The 27,030-nt window shown below is 33.0% G+C and overlaps 1 protein-coding gene across 6 annotated transcripts in view; it reads right to left on the bottom strand.

Moving 5' to 3' along the window:
* The window catches only part of LOC125070203 (transient receptor potential cation channel trpm), a 277,870-nt gene that overhangs the window by 107,110 nt on the left and 143,730 nt on the right, over positions 1 to 27,030 (bottom strand). The window lies entirely within an intron of this gene.

Genomic DNA, 27,030 nt, shown 5'->3' with positions numbered 1-27,030 from the left:
ATATTTCTTACATCGCCATTATCTATGGGCGGTGTTGCTCACTTACCATCAGATGGCCCATATGTTCGTCCACCAACCAATATACCATAAAAAAACTGTAAGGTTTAGTGGGTTACAGTAGTTGCCACGTAAGAAAAAAACGTTGTACAGCCTGCAGCTAATTTTTTCCTCTCTTTCTTTTTCTCTTATTTCATGTTATTGTTTTAATTCACACGGGATTTTATTAACAATTTTATTTCTTGACATTTAATTATTCTTAGACATTCTTAATTTACTTCATTGGGTCTTTTATTGAATACATAAAATAATGCGAAAGCAACTGTAATCCCAAATCCATTACAATATTAACGACAAATTTGTCTGCGACGTTTTAATACGTAACGTTTTTTTATTGCAAGCTTCTGACACTTGTGCTCGGTGTGTAGCTTGATGTTGACCAATTAAATGAAAATGATCGGAGCTTTACGCCTCGCCCACGTTTTCTGCTTTTCTATAATTCCGTAAGGAATCTCTTTTGGATGCAGTCACGTGTTCGCTTATGAAGCTCTTTTTCGGGCTTATATTATATATGATCCCAATTCTAGGAATTGGTAGCTACGAAATAAATAATAAAAACCCTTTTTAAAGTATGATTTCAATTGACGGTATATTTTTACTAATAAGATAGATACAAAATTGAATATAGTAATTTAATTATATTAAAAGCCTATATGTCTGATGCTGAGTGCATCTCAATACACAACATTTAGTTTTATCTTTAAACAATACACATAGAAATTTTGCTTTCAAATTGAAACTTGTAATTTTATATTCAATGCGAACAAATAATTTAACTTCTATATATGTCATATATACATAACTTTTTATAGTTCGTACAAGTATTATTTTTCATACCTGTCTAATTGTTGTTAGGTAACTATACTTCCTTCCTCAAGAGGTAACCCTGGGTGCCCAATCGGGCCATACTTCCCGAGTGAATTAAAACAAGTACAATTCTTTTTAAAATAATTACTACTAATATTATAAATGTGAAAGTAAATATGGCTGTCTATTAACTTGACAGCTACTCCCGGCCATGGTGGTCCACGGCTTGAAGACCAAGGAACGACATAGGCTAATAGATGATAATTTTTCTTATTTAGTGTTTAAGATGTATTATTACCACAGCTGAACCACCAAATAAAATAAGTATCTCATTACGATAAGAGAAAATGATGAAACTAATCCAGCGAGACTTGATCCAAACAAACTAACAGACACTAAAAAATAAATTAAAGCTTGTAAAAATAACGTTGCTAATATTTAGATTTTATTATATTGATTAATATATATAATATATATTGGGAATATGACGTATATTCCCAATGGTCGTAGATATCGATATGACTTAATGAGTAGCACAACCCCTCGCGACTATGAAACATTAGTCTGCGTGTTAATTAATTTAGACATTATTTGGGAATACAACTCGACACATAGATAGATATATGTATAAATATACGTATATATATACGAATACTCATGTAAAAAGAGATGTATCTATTTAAGTTTGAGATTGTCTGTCTGAGGCATCATAGCTCTCAAAAGCATGGACCGAATATACATTTAAATTTTTTTCAGTTTCGCCACTGCCATGCCACCAATGGGCCACCGACCTTGGGAATTTAAATGGTTTTTCCCTTGTGCCTGTAGTTACACTGGCTCATTCACCCTTAAAACCGGAAAATAACAGTACTATGTATAAATTCTTGGGGGTTGAACAAATGAAGATTGGGTGGTATCTACGCAGACGGGCTTGCAAATAAATTAACATTTGAAGACAATTAAATGACAAGAAATAAATTTATTATTAAAATTGACGACCTCCATGGTCGAGTAGTGTGTACACCGGTTTTCATGGGTACGCTATTCTTAGGTCCCGGGTTCGATAAACGGCCGAGTCGATTTAGATATTAATGAACTTTTGTTCATTAATTTTCTATGTTGTCTTGGGTCTGGGTATTTGTGGTACCGTCATTAATTCTGATTTTCCATAACACAAGTGCTTTAGCTACTTACATTGGTATCAGAGTAATGTATGTAATGTTATAAAATATATAAAACATAATATAATAGAAATATAAACATACGAGAGGTAAATGTCGCCTGGATTGAGTATAACGCTTTTTCGTTACGTGGCAATTTCTATCAGCTCTCTCTACTGAAAGCTGCGCAAAAAAGCTTCGTTCCAAAAGTTGCAATATCTACATCCGTTACATATACAGCTACGTGTACATTAAGCATTTAAATTGACCTTGAAAACCCCACAACAATTTTTTTAAGGTTTATTTTGTGATTATAATTATTATATATTATTAGCATCACAAACGCACAATAATATCCGACTGGAACTAAATCAAAGTCTATCACGAGAAATTCACCAATGTCTGATAAATGTGTCGTTACCGATAGTTTTATCGGATCTCACTACTGTGAATAGCGCTAGTTAAAAACGCTGACATATGCCGACGATAATGTCGGTCACATCTAAACTGAACCAGCTGCGTTTTACGCAAGCCAGTAATCATGATAATCTTTTTCATGATTTTACTTTATATAAAAAGAGACAACATTATAAAACGTTTCCAACAAAAGGAAGAACTGTCTGTGATGCGGTGTTTTATATTCGAAAAAGAGTTACTTATTGTAATCAAAAACTTTAAGATAATCTTTTGTTTCTTAAGATCTATATTGTGTTGTTACAAGGTTACGTCAACTGTTTTTTTTATTATTCTTTATTCAGCAGGATAAGGTTCTCAGATCATAGTGTATTTTAATTCTAGGAAGTTTAAAGTTTATTACAAGCTATTATTTTTTATAATTTGCTTTAAATATATAAGCGTTACGCTTTATTTACATAATAACTATTAACAATAAGGCCTTAACTATATACAAATATCTTTAAAAAGATCCTCTAGGCAAAGAAAGGAACCAGCCCTCCTGTCACCAGGTGAGGTGTTATACTTTTAGTGAACATTTTTGCGCTGCTATTTCAAAATATAATATGCAAATTAAAGGTCAAAACCCTCAACTCTTACTCTAAGGCTTTACATTAAAATCAAATCTTAAGCTTGGCGTCTAGACTCCTAAAATGCAAAGAAGGACGACGCAGGGTTTATGACTTTGAGCGGGATAAGGTTCGTTATTCAGACTATATTATTAGTATTATTTTAAAACGCATTTAATAATAATAAATATAAGTATATTAATAAAAACGAAATTTAGAATTCACTAAAGAAAAGAAAAGAAAGCACTAAATACAGAAGAATCGGCGACAGAAACTACGAGTCATTTTTATGAAAAAAAAACACAGTTTTCCATTTTCAATAATGATTATTATTAATAATCATTTGCCCACAAATGTTCTTTTATTATTATTTTTTTTTTATTTAGCCACAAAACTAATTTGGACGCTTATTGAGATCCTTTTGTAAAACCTTATTCCTATATCAGTTACCTACTGTCTCTATACAGTCTAGAAATATGTGTTATGAGTTTGTGTTTGTTCCTTGTATAAATGTTATACAATTTTAAATTAAAATTTAATATACAAAGCGGTCAAGGAATAATGTTAAATAGGATTGATTAAAAAACCTATACAATCGTCTGCTGTTGAAGATTCTCATAGATATTTCCGACGTAAATCCACGTTTATCATTAAAAAACTTATAATGCGTAAGATTTTATCTTTTTATATAGATTCGTCATGTCCGTCTCTCTGTTCGTCCGTTTGTCACAGATGAAACTTGGTAAGTAGAGGTATTCTGTGAACCACATTAAGATTTTCACACAAAGATGAAAAAAAAAATACAATAAATTTTGGGGGTTCCCCATACTTAGAACTGAAACTAATTTTTTTTCATCAAACCCATACGTTTGGGATATCTATGGATTGGTCTTCAAAAATGATATCGAGGTTTCTAGTATCATTTTTTTTCTAAACTAAATAGTTTGCGCGAGAGACATTTCCAAAGTGGTAAGATGTGTGTACCTCTGTGTGCGTGTGCCCCCCCCCCCCTGTAACTTCTTAAATAAGAGAAAGATAAAACTAAAAAAAATATATGATGTACATTACCGTGCACACTTCCACCCAAAATTGGTTTAAACGAGATCTAGTAAGTATTTTTTTTAATACGTCATAAATCGTAAACCACAATTTACCTTTCATTCAAAAGTTACAACGGAACCCTTTATGGGCGAGTCCGACTCGCACATGGCCGCTTTTATTTTATTACCTGGCGTTCCCTTCAATTTTCAATTCGGTATAAATCCGACACATTCCCAATTCACATGGTTAGACTCTCGTTTCATGTTCCACTTCAGTTAATACTTGAATGACAGGCTAATTGCATAGTTCCTGGTCCCTACACCGAGACGTGTCGCTAGAAATTTCCTATAGACAAATTACAATTCGTACATACTCATATATACGAATACAATTGTTACATTTATATCTTTCTGCCCGATTTTGAGTATATCTACTTAATAAAACTTTAAAATGACTAAATTACATACAACACATATTATAAATCACAGTTATAAAAGGATAAAATGTAGTACGAAGAACGTACGTGAGCACTATGAAAATATTTTTCAAAATTCATCTCATAAGAGGTTTAAATAAAGGATGAAAGTTTGTATGAGAATTCATCATTTCCGATGTTAGAAATATCGGAATACCGTTTATTTTATTCATTACCTAAAAGTATGAAATTTAGATCGTTCACCCTAAATTTTGTACGAAAGTTCGTAATTTTTTGAAGTTAGTAATATGTGAGTGTGACATCTTTTCTGAAAATTTATCTAATGAGGAGGTAAAGAGAGCCGAGGTGGCCCAGTGGCTAGAACGCGTGCATCTTAACCGATGATTTCGGGTTCAAACCCAGGCAGGCACCACTGAAATTTCATGTGCTTAATTTGTGTTTATAATTCATCTCGTGCTCGGCGGTGAAGGAAAACATCGTGAGGAAACCTGCATGTGTCTAATTTCAACGAAATTCTGCCACATGTGTATTCCGCCAACCCGCATTGGAGCAGCGTGGTGGAATATGCTCCAAACCTTCTCCTCAAAGGGCCTTTATCCCAGCAGTGGGACTTTACGGGCTGCTAATGAGAGGTAAAATAAGGGATGGAAATTCGAAATAAGATAAATAAGCAGTAACTAAGGAAATCTATCTAACATTTATAAATATGTTTATGAGAAGAAGATGAAATTTTGTATAGAAGTTCGCTTTCTCTTAATGTTTTAAATACGCTAATCGTAGTAGTGCGTAAAAAAATAATTTCAAGGTATATTTTAATTAATCCCTTAAGTATACAAGTCAGTCATTTATCCAAATAACAAAATTGGTGAATTAAAAAAAAATCGGTACGTATATACGGATATTCCATCGGTAACACGGCATACATTTCTTCCCGTATTTATTGTTTAGTTCAGAAACGGCAAACATATTCCGAACCAACGCAATTTTCAGCTGCAATTCCTGACTTTCAAAGTCAAAGGTCGATCAAATACATCACAAGATAGTGCCCCAAATGATTCAATGGGTCAGTGTGGTTTATTTATAATTATTATTACTATTATTACATTAATTACTAATATTAAACTTTGAGTATTTTCATTGACTACTATTATTTCGATGCGATTATATTAAAAATAATAATTTTCAAATCTCAGAAACTTGAAACAAATTTGAAATTTGGCAGGAAGGTTGCTTAAAGGATAGAGACATCCGGTACTTAGGGGGTAAAACGAGGTTTGGAAGTTTGCTTTATAAATTTCCCGTGGGTAAAGCCGCAGGTTCAGCTAGTATAATGTAAAGGTGGAGAGTTTGTACGTTCTACCCGGATTTGGATTTATTTTGTGTTATTTGCCCCATTTATTAAGAAAGGTTACAGACTGTTTAACATTGCGGTACGACCTACGGGGCGGAGCAGAAGCGATTAACGCTGACCGTGAAACTACGCCGAGAATCTAGTTATAAATTTAGAGTTAAGTGGATATACCTTTGGAAGTTCTAGATACGTATCTATATTACATATAGTAGCGAAAAAGTAATTAAAAGGCTCTATAGTAAAACCAGTAATTAGTGCATTACTTTAGTTAACATACTTTACAAAATATTAGCACTTAGCTGCTGATCTTTAATAATTGGTCTATAAATAAAGTATTTAAATTTAATATACGTTGAAAGTATATGATACAATTTCGTATTAAGCTTGGTTCTGGTAACGCGGGCGGCGCGTATCCGGCTCGGACACGTAAGTACCGTGTTTCTGAGTCCGCGTGCCAACCTGTATGATTTTTAGGTTATTAATTGATTTATTTTTATTTTTCCTTTTTTATTTACGGATCCGATGCCGTTTTTATAGAGTATAGACGAATACCGATTATATAACTTTATTATAAGTAATCAAACTTCAAAATATTCAATATAGTGGGTTCATAAAAACACTTTTGATTTTACAGAGTTGAATTAAATGTAGAGCTACCTCCGGTTCGAAAAGTAGATTCTACCGAGAGCAACCGGCAAGAAACTCAGTAGTTACTTTATTCCACCATTTTAATTAGAGAGTGTATCAATAAAGTTTATATATTTCCTGTCTAGAAATCAACAAATATTGAATTCATGATTTTTTTTTACTTTAATATATAATATGGCTATAATAATATGGCTTATTTGTCAATGTTTGAATTGGTTAAATGTTTAATATAAGTTTGTTCAGTATATAAAAGTCGATGCAGAGTTTCGTGATGACTGATATACTTACAACCCTACTAAATTGAAGCGTCAATAGCGCGACGGCTTACGCGCCGCCTAGCGATGTAAAAACTCGCAGGATTGATCCTGACCCCTGGGGCTATAGTCGTCCCCACTCCTAACACAAGCGATAAAGTTAAAAACAGGGGTAAATAGGAATATTAGTAATTCCTATTTCCCGGGCGGAAACATAATTTTACTTGGTGGTAGGGCTATGTGCAAGTCCGTCTGGGTAGGTACCACCCACTCGTCAGATATTCTACCGCCAAACAGCAGTCCTCAGTATTGTTGTGTTCCCGTGAGTGAGCCAATGTAACTACAGGCACAAGGGACATAACATCTTAGTTCCCGAGGCTGATGGCGCATTGGTGATGTTAGGAATGGTTAATATTTCTATGGGCGGTGGTGACCATTTACCAGGTGGCCTATTTGCTCGTCCGCCTACCTATATCATAAAAAAAATTACAATGACTAAAAATTGTATTAAACATAACTTTAAAATATTTTTTCACGCTTTGTGTTTGACAGAATTTATGAAATTAATAATTAAATCGCCCCGGGTTGCAAGCGATGCAGACCCGTGTTGAACTTATTTAACTAGCTGCGTTGTACACATTGTGATAATAATGAGATTTGAAATTTAGTTCTGATAGCGTTTACAATACGTGACCTTGTATTGTATTTTGTAGAATGCATTTCACCCGATGACTTTGTTGCCAGGCACGTGTGTGTGGCCACTACCTACAAACATTTTGCGGTCCCGATTTTGGTGATTAGTGTTTTAGCCAAAATATTTTTTATATACATATAAATTAAAATATTCTTTATTCATGTAGGCTCTAGTAAGCACTTTTGAATTTCAGACAATGTAAAGCTACCCTCAGTTTCACATATAGATTCTAACGAGAAAAATCGTAGAGAAACTTGGTAATTAGTCTTTTGCGTCAATAATGTCAATGTTATGTTAATTAAATACAATCAAATATTTTATTATTTTTAGGGGTGTAAATTAAAATAAATATCTAATTCGGCTCAGCGGTTTAAGCATCAAAATGTAACAGACAGTTACTCTCACATTTATAATATTTGATAACATTGACATTATTTTTATGTAACTTACACTGTACATATGTTAACGATTATATAATAAACCTTGCGCGTACACAACGACGGCGACTCAACGGGAAAATGATGCTGGCGTTCTCGCAACCATCCCTAAATATTTTTATTTTGTATATGTAATTAAGGTCTTAATGTAATTAAACTCGGATAAACTGTAGCCGAATACAAGCCGAATTGCAATAATTCTCTACAAAAAAAAAAACTCTGCGGAGCGTTTGATGTAAGAATTAAACCGACAATTTGCCGCAGCGTGTTCGCAAAATGACAGAACCCTGTCGAAGCACAAAGCCCCTTTTAAGGCTTTCACCTGTTGCGTGTTTGAGCACTTGAGCGCGGTTATATTCATTTTTCTTTTTGAATTTAAGCATTATTCATAAAGGGCTTTATGAAAGCCATGTATAAAAGTTGAATCTACAGGATAATGTTTCATGGCGAAAAATTGTTAAAGTATTTTGTAATTTTGAGCTTGTTTTGCCCGACTTGAAAAGGGAGGAGAGTAAAAATGTAAATTTTTAATATATTCGTCGATTATTTCGTTTACATTTCGAGTAGTACGGTTTAAATTTGAAGTAAAAACTCATCCCCTTAAACAGGAATAAGGAGTGGAGAAGCTTTTTCTCGGCATTGGTACATTAAAGGTCAATTATTTCGGTTATATTTCTGCACCATTTAGAAACAACAACGTAATTTAATATTACCTCCGACATCATTATTTATAATTAATCAGCGATCCCTACGGAGTACAAGAAGACACATTAAATATCGAGAGGGAAGCTACAGACGACGGAATATTGCAACGAGCTCTATAAGGGTTTCCGCGCCTTTATTAAACTAGCTCTTAGACAACAGCTTTTTAATTCTTAATTAAATATTATATCGTACTACTATAATAAGCCGAGATGACTCAGTGGTTAGAATGCTTGAATCTTAACCGATGATTTCGAGTTCAAACCCGGGCACCTCTTTACACCAAAATTTCATTGTACTTCATTTGTGTTTATAATAAATCTCGTGCTTGGCGGTGACGGAAAACATCGCGAAGGAACTCGCATGTATCGAGTATTAGTGAATTTACCACAAGTATATCCACCAATACGCATTGGAGCAGCGTGGTGAAATTCGCTCCAAGCATTCTCCTAAAAGAGAGCCCAGCAAAATTTACAGGTTGTTCCTTAATTTTAATTTTATTCTATACTCCGATTGTAATGATACTTTTTTATAGCTTCAGCATTCTTTAAGATAATCTTCATACTTCAAACTTCCATAGGTTAAGTATTATGGAAATCATTATCCTTTTTAATAATCAAAAATCATACGCGCACTAACACATGCGCAATAACGCACACACATGAAAACAAGCTTTAATTACAGATAATATATCAATTAAGAAAAAGATTGAATACCATAAATTATAACAAAAATAAATTGCTTTAATGTTAAATTTTGTAACGTTGGAATTCGTGGTACAGATATATACAATAAAATATTTTTACGACGAAAATAAATACTAGTTTTACGATAGTTCTGAACCTTACTCCATTGGACAAAATGCAGCGATCCTAAGCCGTTTTCCAATCCGCCCCAGCACCAGTAACTTAAAGTCTTCAATTTATGTTTTTGGAAATATCTTAGATCAGTACGTATTGGAAGAGGTTCTGATATAAATTTAAACATATACAGTGGAGTTGTGTGGTTAAGCATTTTCCACTTCTTAAATAATTCATGAGATTCAGACTCAATTACAATTTCTATTTTGCATTACATTAACGGTCGGACAAATTTGATGTGAGTGGTTACCACCGCCTATAGACATCGATGTTGTAAGAAATAATCCCAACTTTAGGAACTAAAATATTAGACGGTACAGTGTGCCTGGAATTATACTGACCCTCGAAATCGGAACACAACAATACTAAGCATTGCTGTTTGGCGGTAGGTCTGATGAGTGGGCGGTACCAAGGCGGGGTACACTAAGCCCTGCAAATACAAATTTCCAGTAGTGCGGTACAGCGCCGCTTTTTGATACGTCAAAAGAGCCGTCGCTTTAATTAGTAATTAATTGTTGCTTTTGATTTTGTATTCGCTTTAATTGCTTCGCTATAATGTTTTGCGTACTCCATCTGCCTTATGTTTTATAATCGGACCCCAAAAGTTACTGTATGCTATTCATTAGATAATATTTAATGTTTATATCATGATAAATATATTAAGTATTATAGAAGACCCTTCTTGTTACTGTTAACCCCTCAGGGGTTAGGTATGAAAAAGCCATTGTCCTTCCTTGGGTTTCAACCATACATCAAACCTAATTTCATCAAATTCGCTTCAGTAATTTGGCCTTGTAACCGTTATAGACAGATCGTAACAGACAATTATTACAAACAAATATTTTTATTAGAAGCTAAGCGGAAAAAATACTCTTTTGAACTTTCGCGATGCACATTATCGATTTCATACAATATACTCGGGTTATAAACACGACCAGATCAATCACAACACACGTCTATCGACATCAGGAACTTATTTTTACGGTTACAACCCTAAATAAATCCCCAAATCTGCAAAAAAGTATTTCGTGCAAGAAAAGTTAATTTATAACATATTGTCGGTTATTGGATATCGTTATCCAATATCCAATTTATTAATAGAATTTCTCTTCCTAATATATGGTAGGTATACATTCTGGAATATTGTTTTCGCAAACTGTCTACTACTACTAAGAGCCGAGATGGCCCAGTGGTTAGAACGCGTGCATCTTAACCGATGATTTCGGGTTCAAACCCAGGCAGGCACCACTGAAATTTCATGTGCTTAATTTGTGTTTATAATTCATCTCGTGCTCGGCGGTGAAGGAAAACATCGTGAGGAAACCTGCATGTGTCTAATTTCAACGAAATTCAGCCACATGTGTATTCCGCCAACCCGCATTGGAGCAGCGTGGTGGAATATGCTCCAAACCTTCTCCTCAAAGGGAGAGGAGGCCTTTATCCCAGCAGTGGGACATTTACGGGCTGCTTATGTTATGTTATGTTATGTAAACTGTCTACTATATAGAGACGTAATACAGAGTGTGTACACCGGTTTACATGGGTACGCTACTCCGAGGTCCCGGGTTCGATGTAGAAAAAGATCATTAGTTTTCCATGTTCACTTGGGCTGGGTGTTTGTGGTACCGTCGTTACTTCTGATTTTCCATGACACAAGTGCTTTAGCTACTTTCATTGGGATCAGATTAATGTACGTAAAATAAAAAAACAAAGTCACTTTTCGTCGTCTGTACGCATAGATCTTTTAAACTACACAACGTAATTTAATGTCGTTTTCATCAATAAAAAGTGCGATTCAAGAGGAAGGTTTAAATATATATATAACACATGCATATTGACAAACAAAATCCTTAACACCGGACGTGACGACACATCCGTAAACAGTTATTGTGCCAGTGAATAAGGAAAACTACCACAAAAAAGGGGGCACGTTTGGCCTTAAAAAAATTCCATAAGATCCCTTTATCGGCACATACGTCATCCACACTCAATTAGCGAGGAGACTTGAATGTGTAATTTTTCGTTCGCTCTGGGACCCTTTTACGCACTATTGAATGTTAAATGGGGCAGAAAGTATCAAAACATATTGACTGTAAATATTTGTATTTTGCACGATCATCAGGTTGTCGATACAGAAAGCGGTGAATATGATACAAGTGTTTATTTTATATTAAAATATATAACTGTTGAGTTCATTGACTTTCCATTATATATATGTCGCAGCGTCAGATAATTAAATACTTTGATTGTAATCTCTTAGTTTTGAGATTTGATTCTGGATGGCCACTGATGAGGCCAATCACTCTTTGTCACGTTAGAAAAACATAAAATGTCAGTTGTCAAGAAGGATAAGACAGATGTGGTCGCGGCCAATGAAATATTGTAAAAATCAATATACGACAATCCAGCTATCGATTAGTTGTATTATTTGTGAACATGTATGACGAAGATGGTAACCCCGAACCAAAAAACACGGCTCGCCGTTATATATATTATTGCGTTGAGTATGTTCCAAGCCTTTTCAGAGGTAGAGGAGGCCTTATGCCAGTGGGACATTGACAGGATTAATTTTACATTATTATTTAATTTATCAATGCTTCTTATACACTTAATTACATAAGTAGTATAATAGGCAAGTCTTAAGTATATATACGGTTCATTTAGTATCTCACTCGTGAAATACGTGATACGCGATTACGATACGCGCAGCCTTTAAATTTTATAATCATAGTCAATGTCGCATACTACAAGGTCGTGTTCTGTAATGAGTTTCGAGTTGCTTCTTACGTTTTTACTCTTGCTATAAATTTATTCTAAATAAAATGTATACAGGAAATTGGAATATTGAAATAACACCTTTATTTTGAATAGTAATTATATTATATGTATATATATATTAATTAAGGATGTTATAATACATATGACGTTATAATATATATGACTCTTATATATACGTTATTAACATATAATTTATTTAAAACACGACACGGTTGCCGATTGATCTGTTTATGGTTGGAGGAATATTATGTAGTAACAGTTTAGTAACTCATTGTAAATAACATATTTTAGAGATTTGATTTCAACTGATCTTGATGTTATTTTTTGTTCACACCGATAAATTTTTGTGCTCATAAACTCCGAACAATATGTTAAGTAATAAGTCTTTGCACATAAACATATCTATACTGATGTTATAAGTGTCTAAGTTATTTTGTTACCTCTTCTCGTTTGAACAGCTTAACCGATTTAGAAGAAATTTGTTACGGAGATAGTTTTAAGCACGGGGAATTGATGGGCTACTTATTTAACTTACCCCTCTAGGGAATACAGTAAGAAAAAGTTTGATTTAATATCGCGCGAGTGTAGCCGCAGGTTCAGCTTAGTCGTATATAAATTTAAAGGTTACGCAAAAAACAACGTTAAAAGTTTTCAAACTATCTTTGATTCCTAAAGTTCCTTTGGTGATTTAAGCGTTATCTTCAAATATCTAATTTCAATGAAACAAAGTTAATGATAACACATTTTAATTGCTAATATGTACAATTACAAACAAACAATATGTACTGAACCCAAAACACGAGTAACCGCCATAAACAATACCGTGTCGCATCTGAATATGTTGCATTGAAACAAATTAACTGGAAACGGCTATTATGAAATTATTATTTTTATAGCTTAATGGTCTGACCGATTTATTTACGGAGATTTTCTTATTATACAAGAGATATTATAGTGAAGTAAAGTTTTTGAATAATTACATTAGTCTCTGTAACTACAGGCACAAGGGACATAAAATCTTATTAGTTCCCGAGGTTGGTGGCGCATTGGTGATGTAAGGAATGATTAATATTTCTTACAGTGCCATTGTCTATGGGCGGTAGTGACCACGTACCTATTCGCTCGCCACTACCGATATCATAAAAAAAAAAAAATGTAACATCAGTAATATAACATTGAAAGAAAGAAAGAAAGAAAGAAAGAAGGAACACTTTTATTTGGGACCGTACAAAATATTTACACAAAAGAACATAAAAAAAAATTAACAATAAAAAATGAATTGATACAAAAAAAGGGTTAAAAGAAACAAACAAAAAAAAAAATACAATAAACATATATGACGTGTCCCAAATAGGTGTACCATTCAGCAATTAATAGGCGTGTCCACGCCTATTAATTGCTGAATTAACGCAATAGGTGTCCACCTAATGCTGGTTTTCAATGGTACCCTCTTTGATAACTACTGACGGAATAATCATATAATCATTGAAATTATCAAAATATATATTTTTTAAATTATAAAACCTCAGATTTGATCTTTCAATATTTTAAGTTTCCATGTACTAATACAGTTCTTATAACATTGGCTATCTGGGCGTAAGTAATATAATAATTGTTACTTTAAAAGCACTTCCAGTTAAACGTACATAAATCTATTCTGTGTAATGCCGACCTATTTGAACGTGGCGCGGGACTCATTTGTCACACTAATGCAAATGACCGTCAAAAGGATAAGCGTGCTCATATGCTGAATACATATATACGAAAATAATAGCTCTCTATGTGTTTGATGTGGAATTCGACTATATCGACCTGTGGAATAAAACAACTTACTTAAGCTTACTTAAACAAACATTTATGATCTTCTCTACACGTTCTTTAAACAATTATCTAATTTTGTTAAAGTTTTTGTGAGTTTATTTTATTTTGAGTAACCGATATTAAGACAAGCGACAGTCGATACAATATCACATAAAAAAAAATATTTTCAAAATTATCTTGGCTAACGTTCTACTATTCACAGGTAGCCTCACGGTTCATTATAAACGCCCGCGAAGTTTAACTTTACCAGGAAGGATAGCTAGTTGAGATTGAAAGCCATGAGAAAGTCAGTGTGACTACAGGCACAAGGGACATAAGACCTTAGTTCTGGCGTTCGTAGCGTAGTGCGCGATTTCAGGATTGGTTAACATTTGGTACAGTACAAATGTCAATGAGCGGTGGTTACCGTTTAACATAGTACCTACATTGCTATCCGCCTACCATATTATATCATACAAAAAGATATTTCTAAGAAATCGTGCTATCTTCTCGCGATAACCAAAATGGCACGTATACTTGAGTAATTATTAATCGTTGTCTATATTCAATTTAATTTAAGTAACTCTAGAATTGCTATGACCTCGGCACAAAGCTATTGCGCTCCGTTCGACCTCTTAAGCTTTTCTACTCGTTAATTGGAATATCGACTCACCATCAAGCCTTTGATCCAGAACCCTCTCAACAGTCCTCTATTTTATGTTCTGTAGTGACGTCGAGCAATCGTTTATAAACCCTCACTTAACCTCCTCTTATTTCAGCCAAGTGAAAATTTATGACGTTTTTTACCAACAAACTAAACCAATTTTAAATAATACATATATAAATTCTACTGTGATCTCATCGCAATGAGTATCTATCATTATTTGATGTTACAAGTATTATATATGTTATAAAAAAGCGTGGAGTTAATGCTTGTTGACTTCCAGGAAAGAGACATAACATACATATATAATTGTATTTAACTAACATGACTGTAATTTTAGATCTCGAAAAAGAGTAACTACTGAGTTTCTTGCCGGTTCTTCTCGGTAGAATCTACATTCCGAACCGGTGATATCTTTACTTTAAATAGTTTGTTAAATGACGATTCAAAAGTACTTATAAAAACTTTATTCAAGTAATAAAGTATTTTGATTTGATTGTATCGCTGGTAAAATCTTCACAGCTATGTAAAAAAGATCTACTGGAAACGTCATTAACGTTAAATTAGGCTTAATATTGGTCAGGTAAGAATAAAAATTCAGGCCGATGATGACGTGTATAAAGGAATACGGAAGTATCTATTGTGACACGATATAAATCCGCGCATGTTTTAAAATAAAATTACTGATTGGATGCAAACACGAAATAATTAAAAAAGGGCGACACGACATTATTGCTCATATCTCTGCGTGTTTGTTGTCTATTATAAAATATAAAGCACGTGTAACACGTAAGAGGCGTGGTGCTACATGCGATGTATAAACCCAAGATCAGAGACAACTGACTTATATTAGTGGTACATGGTGGTAGGACTTTGTGCAAGCTTAGAGGTAGGTGCCAACCACTCATAAGATATTCTACCGCCAAATAGCAATATTTAGTAGTGTTGCGGTTTGAAGGGTGAGTGAGCCAGTATAAATGGTAAGTATAAGTATAGGCACAAGGGACATAATATCTTAGCTCCCAGAGTTGGTATCGCATCAGCGATGTAAGGATTGGTTATAATATAATTGTCTATGGTAGGTGGCCTATATACACTTTATAAAAAAATTACAATATTAATCCTTAATAATATTATTGGTGCGAAAACGATTTGTCTGTTACACGATTGCATGAAACATAAGAGCAGATGAAAAATTGGTGCTTGCCCGGGTTCGATTCATCTTCATTAAAGGTTCACGTGTTCTAAAATATAAAATATAAAACTAAAATATTATTAATTATTGTATTTTGGTAACGAATATATTAAATGATATTATTGTTTTATAAAACGATTATAGTTTAATTACTCAAACGTAAGCAACGACCTTTTAAGTCACTCTAACACTGAACTCGCGGTAGTTTATTTGGCAAAATAAATAAAGTAACTAATGTAACTTTGAGGGTTAAAACAAGAGTGAACTAGTTAATGCCTAGATCCGTGAATTTTAAATCACATTCAACTTAAAATCATTTGGGATTGGTTGGGCACGTATTTTACTTATAACGCTGTGGTCTGTGTATTGTTTTTTTTTTTTAATTTGATTAAGATGGCAAAGGTCTTTGCCCAACTCTGGTACATTAATTGATTTAAGTTTTAGCATTAAACGTTTCAAAGATAGAAATATACAAATAATTTCACTGAAACGTAATTTACCTAAAGGTTTTCATATAATCTTTATTTATACAATTATTTTGTACGTATGTGTTCCGAACTCATCCTGAGCGGCTGGGCCGATTTTGATGTGGGTAGGTTTAGATTGGACTAGGGCTGCGACTGGATTCCAAGAAAATTCTTATCAAAATAAATTTAATAAATAAACTTTTATTTAACCGGCACGATGTCGGAACTGACAGCTTGTATTTTATAAATTTCACAAGTATTATTTAGTGTTTGAAATATTATAAACTGTTAGAATAAATTTTTATTAAAGTATAAAGCTGCTAGCGAGCTGGGAGGTCGTAAACGTCGTGCTAATTAATGTTTGAGGTAACCACCCCACGTGGAAGTTCTAAAACTTTTCATGCGGGCATTTCAGATTTGACGCATATTTTATAATTAATATTAACTAGCCTGTTCGTTGACCACATTAAGCAGCTGATAGCATTTATATTTATACTATTGCTAGCGACCCACCATTTTTTTTAATGTAATAGGTGGCCAATGAGCAGTAGGCTCACTTGATGGAACTGAACTATCACCGTCCATGGACATATGCAATATCGGGGCTCTACAGGTACGTATCCGGCATTTAAGGTATGTGTAGGTTCTTTTCTTGAAGGTTCCTAAGTCGTAACGGTTCGAAAAAACCACCAGCGAAAGCGGGTTCCATAGGGTTTTAGGATATGTAGATTTTGCGGATGGAACTTGGAGTTCTGACGCGATATATGTAGGTGAGAATTAAAAGCCGGGATTAATCCACAAGTTTCCAGACTTCAGACACAAGTTTATTCCGGATTACGTCGACATATTTCCGAGAAATGTCAGCGCAGCCGGTGTGGTGTATAAGGTGTATTCCGTGCTGTCGTCTGCATAGCAGTGATTATTGCTGATTTGAAACAAGTCATTGACATGCAGAAGGAACAGAGTAGGTGTAATCACCTAATATTAATATTAAGAAAATATTTGATAGATACCTATAGTTACTTTATAACGTCATCTATTAGTTTATTTATAAGTATGTATTAGAAAAAAATCATCAAGTCGTAGTCGCAGTCAAAAGAGGTTCAAAAAACTAATAAAATTAAAGATTGCCGGTCACCTTTTTCATTAATATCATTAATACATAAACGATACAATTTTCAGGAATACCTAATTTCCATATAAAAAAATATTTTAACAAATAAATAATCGTCTTGATTTTTTTCTTTAAATTTACTACAAATTAATATTTCCAAATAACTTTCTTTTTTTTTTAATTTATTTATTTCTTAGTAATAATACAATATTGTTAGCAATTTTGTTTGTTCTCACCAAGCTATTAGGCTTGACGGTGAGACGCGCTCATTTTGTTTAAAATACAAAAATACACATGTAACATACTACACATGTAACCGAAGTGATGACCTTCTCCTTTTTTTGTAGTCGGTTTAAAAGCTGATTGCCAATAGCTGGACGCTTATATTGATTACCTCCCAAAATGTTACTACTTATAGTTCAGTGTATCAATCGATCAATCAAGAAGGCTCCAGACGCACATTTGAATCGTCATGTTATATTATTGAAATAAACGTAAAGTTACCACCGAATATCGATTAAGTATATTGAGATAACCTGGAATTTCATACATTACAAGGTACTAAACATTTCAAGCAAAAATACAATATAATTGTAATTGTATATTGTAATTAACGCGTGTTTATTTAAAACACGCGTTAATTATAACTATATTTTATATAAATCATCTAGTTTACGAGAAATAGAGTAAAATTTTAATTAAATTTTTAGATTTAAAGGAAAGTCTCTTAACGAGTACGAAAAAGTTTTAAATTCCGAACATTAAAGCTATTTTGTGAGAACAAACTCGAATCTTACAGCAGAAAACGATCGTATCATTTCAGGAAGCGATATTGATTATAATTATTATAACACTTAATAGACAAAAGTATCAAAATAGCATATCACCATAAGTCGCTTATAACATTTTATGAGTAAGATACGAATTGAGTTCTTATAGGTTTACACTGGAGAACCAAAAGCAAATGTAATTGAGACGTTAGGCGAAGTGGATATTTTAAACGGCATTTTAATACCTCGGAAAAGGAATTCCTATAATAAGATAGTTTATTTACAGTGCTTTTTAAGGTATCGGTAGGGGGGCAGGCAAATAAGCCATCTGATGGTAAGTCGTTACCATCGAACCGTCGAACATCCATGGAATCAAGATAGCCAGAACGCTTATATCTTAACCGATGATTTCGGGTTCAAACCCAGGCAAGCACCACTGAATTTTCATGTGCTTAATTTGTTTTTATAATTCATCTCGTGCTCGGCGGTGAAGGAAAACATCGTGAGGAAACCTGCACGTGTCTAATTTCGAAAACGAAATTCTGCCACATGTGTATTCCACTAACCCGCATTGGAGCAGCGTGGTGGAATATACTCTAAAACTTCTCCTCAAAGGGAGAGGAAGCCTTAGCCCAGCAGTGGGAAGTTTACAGGCTGTTAATGTAAAAATGTAAAAAAAAAACCTTACATCGACAATACGCCTCCAACCTATAATTTTATGACCCTTGTGCCTGTACACTGGCCCACACACCCTTCAAACCTAATACCTACCCAGAAGGGTTTGTCAAAGTCCTATCATCAAATAAAATTCTTGTATTTTTAACGCTACATAAAGAATTTAATTCAAATAATTATTTAATGTATATTATCTTTGAAATATATATGAAATTGCCTCGTTGATACGGCGGTTAATTTTCTGGAATTTATTAAATTGTGTTCCTCCGAAACTCAAACAAAACATTTTTTCAATTCCGTCTATACCTATAAATTTATTTATAAAGACGTAATTGCCATGAGTCTTCTCTTGTAATCTTTTCACACTCAGGCCTGTTAGACTTTGAAGAAGTTGTACCAGTCGACCGGTATCATATATCTCGCTCGTGACATGACAACAACCACGAAACGGAAGCTATTCTCTTTACGCCCGGAAACACCTTACTAAAAATTGACATCCTAACTAGTACTACGATTTCTGTCAATAAACACACCTGGTAAAACTTTATTGGTTATTAAGGTACGTTTCTACGTACATATCGTACGTTTCGATCTATTGTACCTTACGAGTATATTAGTTGGACTATGAACGAAATAATTAATAATTAAACATAATTAACACGTTCACAATAATTTCAAATTATAAATAGAAATTTATAAATAACATTTTGAGCTAAATGACTCCAATTAACATAAATTCTAGACAAATACATTATTCCTTGTGTCAATTAACTGTTGCGTTAACAGACAGGCGCAACTTGGCGTGACATTCAAATATCACACTAAAAGCTATTACGATAAGAACTGAAATATCTTGTATTATTTTGTACAACTTGCAACATAATACAAATTTCAAACTTCGCACTATCACCATAAGGATTGTATTGCCTTGTATCATATTACGTGTAAATTCTGTCGAGTTACCAATAATGGGAATGATATACATACATCAGAATTATACAGATGTAGATTATTTATCTCTTGACAGTAGAAATGATATGCGAATTGTTTGAACGCTACAAAGAATAACGCAACAACGTTATTGAACTTATAAAACAATATTTTTCCATAAAATCGAATTTCATATTCATTTAAGAATACACTTTTATGTTTACCAGTTGGACCCAGTAGAGCTGTTCTGTGAGAATAAACTCGAAACTCACCGCAAAATCACGACCGTGAAATATCAGAAAATGATAATTCACGCTAAATTGATAATAATTATTATAAAATGTATAGGATACAAATATCAAAATCGCGTATCACCTTAAGGTGGTTGTCACCATTCTACGAGTGAGATCGCACTGCTAATTAGACCCGTTATAAATGAAATATATTTTTATATAATCTTTCTATACTAATACGAATTTCGAATGATTGACTTGTATGAATCTTGTAGGGAAATCTCGGTCGAAATTCAATCTAAATTCAAGGAAATACAATTTCATACTAATAATAGCAGACCGATAAATATAATTGTTAACTGTCTATATGTTACGAATATTCTACTGGTACAAATGGCAGTCGAATACAACAAAACATTTTTATTTATTTTGGTTTGAAAGACCGGTTTTACAAGCACTTTTGAATAAATGAAACGGTACAGTATATTTTTAACTAACAACAAAAAATACAGTTGAATAAAGATGGCCACCCAGCCATCAGATATTCTACTACAGAACAGTAATACTAAATTTTGTTGTGTTCTCGTTTAAAGGCGAGTCAGTGTAACTTCATGCACTAAGGAACATCTTAGTTCCCAATGTTGGTGGCGCACTGGCGATATAAGGGATGGTTGATATTTGTTTCAGTAGTTTATGGTTACCATTTACCATCTAGTAGCTTATTTACAATTCTAACAAACTCTTTGAAAAATATATATATATAATAATAATAACATAACTTGTTTATTATTATGGAAATTTTAAACATATTAAAGAACCCTTTCCGATAAAAGTATTATTATAACAAACGATTAATTAGACTTAAAATAAACATAAAATCGAACTCTATCAGCGTGACGCTGAGTGGCATTGAGTTGTATTGAGATCAAGCTGATTATTATAATTGGAGAGCCCGAGCTATTACAGTGCTCTGATCGCGATATTTCCGATGAACTGTCACAGATAACATTTCAATCATTGCGATTCCTTCACTCACACAAAGGATGAAAATGTCAAAGAATATTTTGGAGGAGTTGAATTTCTTCCTAATGCAATTGTTATTTATATAATATTTTGAACTTCGAGATGTTATTATGGGTGATGAATCAACGTACTTTATTGTAATATGTATTGAAAAGGAACTTCGTTTTTTGTAGATTAAAATTTTCTTTTCTTTTGCCCATAGATTGTAATACAAGAATTACCTTTTCAAACCGTCTATGCACCGCCATTCATAAGATCTATGAAGGTTTTGTTGCTTGGCGTATTTACGTTGACTCATTCATTTTAAAATATAACTTAAGAATCTTTTCAATACGGGATTAAATTTAATGTAAAGCTTTTAGATGGATGACGACCGTTTTGGAATATTCTACCAAGTATACCTGTGGAAACTCAGTAATTAATGTTCTTCGAAACTCTGCGACGGACTCAAATTGGAAACTATATGAGTAACAAATAAAAAACTACATAAAATAATCAATAAAAAATATAAAAGATTATTTTTGTCAATCTATTAAATTAACGACCAAACTTTGTAACCAAAAACTAATTACTAAGATGAAATATTCAAAGAACCAACATCTTTGTGAAGTTAATTAAGTTTTCTTACAATCTAAGTTTTAGTAAGAACAACTATTAAGTTCATAATTCCGTCTAGACGATCATATTATTTCATACGATTAAATATTGTATCGTCTTATGAAAATTTCTGAATAATGCATATTTAGGATTTCGAAGTACGTACTAACGACATGATTTTTTTTTTAAAACATCGTTTATTAAAAATGAATTCGGATTCATTTCTTTAATGTATCAGACAAATAAAGTGCTTCCAATTTTTTTTTTGTTGTGAAATACAAACATAATTCAAATATAAAAAGCTTTAAGCCTGATTCCCTCAGTAGTTACTGGTGGAAAATAACCTTAACGCGACTTTGAAACTTCGAAAACAGCAAACAGTTTTAAAATTTCATTTTTAAAAAAATGTTATGGAACAGTCAAAATTATTTATATATTATTACATCATGAATCTGAGCTAATTATAATCAATCGAATAAAAGTTATGATCGCCGATCGTGTTCTTAAACTGTTTGTTAATAATCATTTAAAATATCAAAATTTGTTTGCCCATTATATATTTAATATGTAAATTCATTCAACATTAATCAAAGAATTTTCTTTCGTCATTCTGTTATTCAAGATTTTTTATCTTAAGCAATTTCACAGTTCAAATATTTCTGCAGATGTTACGACCCTCGCGCGTCGTAAGCAATTTTACGGAAAAATAAATCACAATACGAATCTATAGATTCTGACAAAATATTGTATTGACGTTAAGCTATTAACGTCATACTTGGTGTGTGTTAGAGTTTTATGCACGCCCGTCTGGGTAAGCAGTAATACTTTGTATTTTTGTGCCGGTATGAAGGGTGAGTGGATCAAGTGTAATTACAGCACAATGTTACTATACTATGGTTGTTAGTGGTTACTTACTATGGTTGGTGGCGCATTGAAGATGTAAGTAATGGTTAAAATTTCTTATGGCATCAATGTCTAAGGGTGGTGGTGACCATTTAGTACCAGGCGGCCCAATTGCCTGTCCGCCTAACTTTTATTTATTAAAAAAAAAGATTAAAACTTAAATTAAAAAAAAAAGATTAAAACGAAATTTTAACAACTATGTCAATAAAAAGTAAAGTTATGATTATTGTATGAACAACAACTAAAATGAAGAATAAGATAAGAAAAAGATGCTGTATCTTTTATTTCATTGAAATACTTCCTCGATGCAAATAGTTGCACTAAGCATCGTTCAAATGGCTTTTCCGACCCAGTTCTAGACATAAGTGCTAAGTTACTTCACTTGGGGAATACTTTGTATAATGTTGTAATAAATTTAAGTATGTATAATCTTTTTAATGGTATCGGTATGGACCGACCGGTAAGCTGCTAAATGAAGATAAAACGTTGAAATTCAAATAATATTATAAAGTAATATTATATACTGACGGTCAGAATCACTTTACTTGCTGATAGGGCTTTGTGCGAGTCTGTTTGTGACATCTACTCATCATATATTGTACATCCAAGCACCTAATACCTACTTAGTACCCTTGTGTTCCGATTTGAAGTGAGTGAGCCAGTGAACCCACAGGTACCAAGGACGTAACATCTTTAGGTACCAAAGATCGGTGGCGCATTGGTGATGTAGGAAATTGTTCATTTTTAGATGCATTAGCAGCCCGTAAATGTCCCACTGCTGGGATAAAGGCCTCCTCTCCCTTTGAGGAGAAGGTTTGGAGCATATTCCACCACGCTGCTCCAATGCGGGTTGGCGGAATACACATTTGGCAGAATTTCGTTGAAATTAGACACATGCAGGTTTCCTCACGATGTTTTCCTTCACCGCTGAGCACGAGATGAATTATAAAAACAAATTAAGCACATGAAATTTCAGTGGTGCCTGCCTGGGTTTGAACCCGAAATCATCGGTTAAGATGCATGCGTTCTAACCACTGGGCCATCTCGGCTCCTATTTTTAGATGAGCGAGGCTTTTTCACAAGTGAAAAATTTTGAGTTATTTCTTTCTAATGAATTTAACCTATCTACGACAATAATGCATTACTCCATAAAACACAGTCCACTCGTACGTCACGATTGCAATGTATACCTACTCGAATGTAAATAAATTTTATTGATCTACTTTTTCTAAGCCGAAAAAATATTATCATCGAAAACATCAGTCTTTATTCTTCCAATTAATTGCTCTCTCGTGTATTAAGAGGATCTCTTTATTATTTTTGGTTGATTGATCTTCCATTTAGAAACCCAGCGCCTGTAATTCTCATTTCAAATTTGGAGGAGGTGGTTGGTTACCTACAAATACGTTATATTTAAATAATGCGTAAGCAAAATTTGTAACGAAGTAAGACTATATTTTTGTATTTAAAAATACCCCCCAGTATCATTAAAATAATAAATTATATATTTTCTAAAGAAAAGTATATTCATATTCACAACTAACGATTTTCAAAAATTACAATTTACATTTTTATAAGTCAGTGAATTGAGCTCCCTTTGCACAACGAATCGGTAAAGTTCTCTAAACTCAATACAGCGCAGCAACACACGAACTCACCGATAACAAGCTAAACACAATGCCGTGCCCGAAAATCCAAGAGACCTAAAGTTAACAATTGTCTTTTGTTTGAATTAATTTACATCCGCTTGTTATGCATATAAAGTCGTCTCAGATACTCATAGATTCATATGTTCATGTTCGTCAGATCTCAAATATAATTGGACGTCAGATAGAGCTCGGAAGACTAAGACTTTTGTTGAATATTTGGACATAGCTGTTTCTCGCGAATGTATTCTCGTCAAACTTGTTTTCACCGTAAATTTCATAATTTTATTTACCTAAGAATTATTAACATTAAATAAATTTCCTTAGCAAAATCAAAGTCATTGACTGTTTAAGTTCATTATGATCGCTTTATTGTTGTAGATGTTCTAGATGACCATTAAAAAAAATACCGACTGTTGAATAGAAATAAAAAAAACAGTATCACATTATGTGGACATTACGTAAACCTGGCTGGGTAGGTATCACCCATTCATCGTATATTCTAGCGCCAAGCAATAATACTTAGTTATTACTTAGTAACCACTGCCCATAGACATTGGCATTAATAAGTGACCACTTACCATCAGGTGGCTCATTTAGTAGTAGCTAACAATGTTATAAATAAAAATAATTTAAAATTATAAAATACGCGCCATAAAAGACTGATCCTTACTACTGAGATAACTTACATTTAATGATTGACTGCCAGTTAAGAATATACTTTTATTATTATATCGTATAATATATAAGATACTTTCATCTCAATTTTCTACTCTGTTATCAATCTTCGACCCTATTATGAATTTAGAGGATGACTTACTTTTATGACGGAGACATCTGCTATGACAGGGAAGAGGAAATAAAATGTTAACAAGGTTATAATACAAAACTTTCTTTTTATCAAAAATTGTATTTAAGTATTTCCAAGATATTATGATTAAGGAGGGAAAGTTTGTAAATATATAGACGGAGTATATTAATAATTTTGTTAGTGAAACAATCGTAAAAATGACTTTACAGAGACAAAGTTTCCAGTTTGTTTAATAAAATTGTATGAGATCATCTAACTTCATATAAGACGTCTAAATTTAACATAAAGTCTTATATTACTATAAAATTTTCACTTGGTGGTAGGGCTTTGTGCGAGCCCGTCTGGGTAGGTACTATCCACTTTTCAGATATTCTACCGTTAAACGACAGTAATGAGTATTGTTGTATTCCGGTTTGAAGGGTGAGTGAGCCAGTGTAACTACAATTAATTGGCGATGTAAGGAATGGTTAATATTTCGATGGGCGCTGGTGACCGCTTATCATCAGGTGGCCCATATACTCGTCCGCCAAATTATGCCACAAAAAAGTCTTATATGAATTATCCTATGACACAGTAATGACACACTCCCAAGTGACATTACTAATTTAACGATATTCTCAGCTCCGTTTCATTTTTAAATTCCAATTTTTTACCAATAAACGCTGATATTGCACTCTCGAAACTGCAAGAGATTGCAAAGCGACTCATTGAATGAAATATAATGGCAAGATTGAATAAATGTAAGTTTAATGTTACTCAAATCTGCCATAACGATGAATACTTTTTTGATTTAGATTGAGTGCTTTGATTTTATTATAACAGTGAAATTATATTGGTTTTTCTAATTTAATGTCGTTAAGGTTTTTGAATGACATATGAATTAGACCTAGACAATAAATATAGTTAAAAGACTTGTTATTGAACAGTTTATATTTTTATGAAGTCGTTGGAAAACTTGCAGAAGAGCCTTCTGATGGAAAGTGAAGAACAACCACCACCCATTGTCATCAGCAACAATGGGGGCTTGCAGGTGCGTTGACGGCCTTTAAGAAATGTGTACGCTCTTGAAGGTTCCCAAGTCGTAGTTAATTTAGTAATTTTAAATAAAATATAATACGTAAAAATATTAAATATTAAAAAACGTACGTCGAATGTTATTAACAAAAATATATTAAATTTAGAAATTATGTGATATATTTATAAGTAAAATTAGAAGGCGAATTCTTAGAGCTCTCCTTTGAAGGTTAAGGACTACAACTTACTTATAAATATCTACTTTACTCTTCGGGACATTTTATTTGATGCTTGAAAATTTATAAATACATAGGATCGACTGGGGTCTATTCTGCCTAGTCGTTGACCTGAATTCAAATGGTGCATTGGTCTCGCTCCAAATTGACCATAAATTTTCAGCACAAAATACATTTTATGGAGACAAAAATTATAACTATATTCTGATAATTTAAAATAAAGATAAATTTGTGTACTGTTAAATGTATAAATAGTCGTGTATTTTAATTTAAAATAAGCCTTCCTATAGAGTGACATATAGTTGTATCAAGAATTACCCAAATTTCACTGTATCACGTTTTTGAAATTAATATTTTATTATAGAAGGTAGAATAACCAGTGAACTGATAAAAGCACTGACAGATCATGTAGTAAAATTCAATCAAAATCGAAATATATTTATTTCGAGTAGGATCAATCAATTTTGGAACATTTGCAAGTATAATTAAAGTATATCTCAGCTAGAAGAGACTCAGTAAAATTACTTAGTATTTTCTACATAAAAAATAATTAAATATGAGAGAGTAACTCTTTTTGTGTGTCTGTCTTTCTGCCTGTATTTCTGTGTGCTATGTTTTCGTGACAAAACCAGTGAACCAAACTCTATGAAATTTGGCTTGAAGTAAACTTGAGACCAAAACATCTTTCATAGGTCATTGACTTAT

This window comes from Vanessa atalanta, chromosome 17, assembly GCF_905147765.1.
Source record: "Vanessa atalanta chromosome 17, ilVanAtal1.2, whole genome shotgun sequence".
Classification (NCBI taxonomy): domain Eukaryota; kingdom Metazoa; phylum Arthropoda; class Insecta; order Lepidoptera; family Nymphalidae; genus Vanessa; species Vanessa atalanta.
Note: the sequence above shows the minus strand (reverse complement) of the source record. Positions and strands in the feature narration are given on the sequence as shown.